Source organism: Ovis aries, chromosome 22, assembly GCF_016772045.2.
Source record: "Ovis aries strain OAR_USU_Benz2616 breed Rambouillet chromosome 22, ARS-UI_Ramb_v3.0, whole genome shotgun sequence".
Taxonomy (NCBI): domain Eukaryota; kingdom Metazoa; phylum Chordata; class Mammalia; order Artiodactyla; family Bovidae; genus Ovis; species Ovis aries.
The window spans coordinates 23,624,043-23,629,362 of NC_056075.1; positions in this window are offsets into that span (position 1 = coordinate 23,624,043).

A 5,320-nucleotide genomic window follows, 5' to 3' on the forward strand; every position below is an offset into this window, starting at 1 on the left:
AGGCGCTAGAGGCCTGCAGGGCCCGCTGGGAAATGTGGTTCACCGCCCCTCACCTAAGCCGGGCAGTAACCGAAGCCACTCAGGTATATGGGGCGGGGCTTGCAGGCCACAACTTAGAATAACCTCACCCATTTTCTACTTCGAAAGACTGATGCGCTCTACACTGCTTCTAAAAACGACGGAATTGGTTCCTTGGAGAAGGCAATGGCAGCCCACTCCAGTACTCTTGCCTGGAAAATCCCATGGATGGAGGAGCCTGGTGGGCTGCAGTCCATGGGGTCGCACACGACTGAGCGACTTCACTTTCACTTTTCACTTTGATGCATTGGAGAAGGAAATGGCAACCCACTCCAGTGTTCTTGCCTGGAGAATCCCAGGGACTGGGGAGCCTGGTGGGCTGCCGTCTATGGGGTCGCAGAGAGTCGGACACGACTGAAGCAACTTAGCAGCAGAAGCAGCAGACAATATTCTGTTTGCATCAGATGCGCGGAGCCCTAAAATAGTTGCTATAACGATGTTGCATTATGAATAATAATGATTTCAACTTGAGTACCAGTGATGTTGTTCTGTGCAAGAATGTTTCCATTAGGAAGTATAAAGTTTCTACTTTGAAATATGTAAGTTTATTTGGAGGAATGAAGGCTTGTATTGCCACACGGTGGAAATTTAATCATAATTCAAAGGCCATGTGTGATTCCCCATCACATAAAGGAAAGTTCATTCTATTTAATTCAGCAAATATTTATTGAGGGCCTGCTGAAGCAGGAACTGAGACCTACCAATGCGTCCCAATCCCCCAGTCTTATTAGAAGAGAGATTTGGAGCTGGTGTACTTTATTCTTGGAAAGATATTGGCGACTAATGTGAAGTTTGGAAGCCATATTCAGAGAGGAGTCAAATGTCCCTTAACGAAATAATGCTGTGGGAAATGACATCTGTGAAAGAATGTGTTGTCACCGAGTAAAACTGATGCTGACTTGGGAGTGGTGTACATACTTCTCAGGAACTGGTGAAGATATCAAATTCCTTTGCTCATTTCAGTGAAACTGAGCTGGATTTGGTGCTGAAACCAAAAAACTTGGATTGGAACTCAAACCCCTAAGTTAGAACTTCAAATGCTGCCAAAACTCAGATTGAGACTTGAATCCGTGGTATTTCAACTGAGATCACACATCTGGTCTCAGGACTTAGTGAAGCTCAGTTTCTTCTTTAAAAAAAAAAAAAAAAGTATTTATTTATTTTTGGCTGTGCAGGTTGCTACACCAACTTTTCTCTAGGTGTGGTGAGCAGATCTACTCTTTAGTTAAGGGGTGCAGGCTTCTCATTGCAGTAGCTTCTCTTGTTGCAGAGCATGGGCTCTAGGGTGAGGGTTTCAATAGTTGTGGCACATCGGCTCTGTAATTGTGGCTCACAGGCTTGGTTGCTCCATGGTGTGTGAGATCTTCCTGGACCAGGGATTGAAACTGTGTCTCCTGCATTGGCAGGTGAATTCTTTACCACTGAGCCACAAAGGAAGCCCTGAAGCTCAGGTTCTTTATGTCTCAATGCAGAAAGAATTAAGTGAAAGATAAAGTGATAGGTAAGAGATGAGTTTATTTAAAGAGAAACACACTCTATAATGAGACTGTGGGCCATCTCAGAAGGCAAAATATGAGGTGGTTGTTTTTATGGACTGAGTAATTTCATAGGCTAATAAATAGGAGGATTATTCCAACTATCAATATTTTGGAGAAGGGGTAGAGATTTCCAGGAATTGAGCCACCACCCAGTTACAGTCAACCTGGAAACAGACATGGTGTATGTGGGTGTGTCATTTAGCATGCTAATGTATTGCAGTGAGTGTGTGATGAGGCTCAAGGCCTATGGGAAGTCTAATCTTCTACTCTCTTGGACCTAGTTGGTTCTAACCACTTCTGGTTTTATCTTCAAGGGCTGTCATTCCTTTAGAGGTTGTGCCTTGCCCCGTTCCATCCTTTTTGAGTCCACATCCATGGCTCCTGAACTAGGCCTCACCTCTCTCTTTGACGTCCCCAGAGTCTGATCAAGCCTGAGATATGGAGGTTTGCAAAATCCAAGAAGACATGGAAGGAAGGAAGAAAATATCTCCTCCTAAAGGAGTGTAGAGTCTCAAGGGAAGAGGATGGGAACTGGACTATAACAGTGAAAGAGGATGGTGAAGAAACTGAAAGAGACAGACCTAGATACCCAAGGTGCTCTCCTTAAAAGGCCTAAAACTGAAAAAGCCTCCACATAATTATGTTAAAAGCCATAGTTTTTAACCCTGATTGACATTGTAAAAGCTATCTGACAAAAGAATTGCTTCTACTGTGCATTTCAATAGTATAATTTTAAATTAGTATTATATAAAAATAGTAATAACAATGTTAATAAAGTTTTACTTTATGTAAAGAATATGAAATATTGAAAACCCTAAAATTTTTAAAAATACAATCAAGATTTGCAGTATTTTCAAAGCTGATAAGCTGAGTAAATTATGAACTTGCATTACTGCCATGGGGGCGTGTCAGTATAGTTGGTAAACCAAAATATCCGCAGCCTTTGTCAGTCCTTTGGTATGATAGCTAGTTTTTTTAATTTAAATCACTTTTTTATTTGTTGGCCACACCATGTGGCATGTGGGATCTTATTCCCGAACCAGGGGTTGAAGCAGTGTCCCTTGCAGTGGAGTGGCAGAGTCTTAGCCACTGGATCATCATGGAAGTCCCATGATGGCTAGTTTAATGTGTCAGCTTGGCTAGGCTATAATATAGTTATTCAAAAGCTTAGGTGTTACTGTGAAAGTACTTTGTACATGTGATTAACAATCAGTAACTAAGTAAAAGATACTATCCTTTATAATTTAAATGGATCGTATCCAATAAGTTAAAAAGCCTTAGAAGCAAAACTAAGATTTCTCTGAGGAAGAAATTCTTTCTGTAGACTGCATCATCAGCCTGTGCACAGGAGTTTTCATTCTGTTGGCCTCCGCACAAATTTCAGACCCTGCTTAGCAAGCACTCACAATCATATAAGGGAATTCCTTGTAATAATAAATCTTATATATATATATATATATATATGTCTCTTTGGTAGAACGCTGACTTATGCATATGACAAATGGCTTAATTATGTGATATTTGTAATATGCAGGCCTTCCTCAATGTATCTCTTGTGTCAAATGAGAATTTCTTGTACTCCATTGTGATCATGTGGGTTACCACATCCAAGTTATATCTGGAGCACTTATCTGGGATCTTTAAATTTTGATAAGGCACCACAGCTGAGTCATGCCCTAGATTGAACCAGAACTTCTCTCTCAGCCCTGGATGCTATCTTGTTAGAATGGTATAAATGTAAAACAGCAAAAACAGATCTAGCACAACCAGTAATTCTAGTCCCTATATCATGATTAGTTGTAGAAAATGTAAAATATCAATATTAGAAGGTGTTTTTGTTTGTTTGTTTTGTCAGGGGAGAGAGGTTTGCTTTGATATTTCAAACAGACATATCTAGGGGCTTCCCTGGTGGCTCAGTGGTTAAGAATCCACCTGCCAATGCAGGAGACACGGGTTCAGTCCCTAATTCGGGAAGATCCCACATGCCGTGGAGCAACTAAGCCCATGCATCACAACTATTGAGCCTGTGCCCTAGAGCCTGGGAGCCGCAACTGCTGAGTCCTTATGCCACAGCCATGTGCCACAACTGCGGAAGCCCAGGCACTCCAGAGCCTGTGCTCCACAATAAGAGAAGCCACTGCAAAGAGAAGCCCTCACACCACAACTAGAAAGGAGCCCGTGCTCTCCACAACTAGAGAAAAACCCACGCAGCAACAGAGACCCAGCACAGCCAAACACACATAAATAAAAGCAAAAACATATCTAAAAATCATTGGGAATTCCCTAGTGGTCCAGTGGTTAAGATTCCCAGCTTTTATTGCTGAGGGCCAGGGTTCAAGCCCTGGTTGAGAAACTAAGATCCTGCAAACCACTTGGCATGGCCAAAAAATAAAAATCAATATACTATGTCCTTCATGAGATAGCAGTCTGGTGGACTGTAAAGAATAGTGGGTCTCTGGGAACCAATTTTTATTCTTGTGAATTTGTTTTTATTGGGATAAGAAGGGTGGGTTGGGAAATATCTCCACGGGCTAAGACCCATCTGGGAAATGCCCGTTCTAATCTTCCTGGTACGGCTTTTGGAACACTCTTTCTGTTGGAGCTGCTGCTCTTGCTGCCAGATGCCTTCAGGTCCACTCCTTCTGAACACCAAAATTATAAAGCAGATCCATGACCAACGTGATAGGACTAGTTGCGGGGGGGTGGGGCGGTCAAGAAATCCATAAATGCTCCTTGGAACTTGGAGTGATTTCTTTTGTTTGTAACTAAGTAATTCACCAAAGACTTTAATCAGCCTGACAGTTCTCAAAAGGCTAAACTAAGAGTTACCATACAGGGAATTCCCTGGCAGTCCAGTAGTTAGGACTCCACACTTCCATTTCAGGGAGCATGGGTTCGATCTCTGGTCAGGCAACTGAAATCCCTCATGCCTGCATGGCCAAAAGATAAAGTTACTGTATAACCCAGCAATTCCACTCCTAGGTGTATATTTAAGAGAAATAGCAATATATGTCCACTCAACAGCTCTTACATGAATGTTCATAGCAGCATAATTTATAGTAGCAAGAAAGAATTCCAATAGTCATCAAGATAATGGATAAACAAAATGTTGCCTGTCTATTCCGTGGGATATCATTTAACCACAAAGTGAAATGAAGTACTGAAACATGCTACAACATGAGTGAACTTTGGAAACATTTTTCTAAGTGAAAGAAGCCAGTCATAAAGGATCACATATGGTGTGGCTTTATTTATAAGAAATGTCCAGAAAAAGCAAATCCATACAGACAGGAAATAGAATAGTGATTGCCTTTGACTGACGTGTCTGGGGTGAATGGGGTATGTACGTTTAACAGGTACAGAGTTTCTTGTGGGAGTGATGAAAGGCATAAAAATTTAATATGGTGATGATTGCAAAAACCCACTGGACTGTACACTATAAATGGGTGAATTGTATGATATGTGAATGATTCTCAATAAAGATAGCTAAAAGTAAAATGGCAAATATGAAAATAGTATATTATGATTACATTAAACTTTCTCTTCAACATTATATTCAAACACTTTGGAGATAAAAAAGAGGTCATAAAAATTGTGTAATAGAAATAATTCTTGAATTTTAAAAAAGTCCTCAAACTTTTGTTCATCAAAAATTTTGCCCCCCCAAAAAAATTGTCCATTAAAAATAAGATGAAACTGGACCA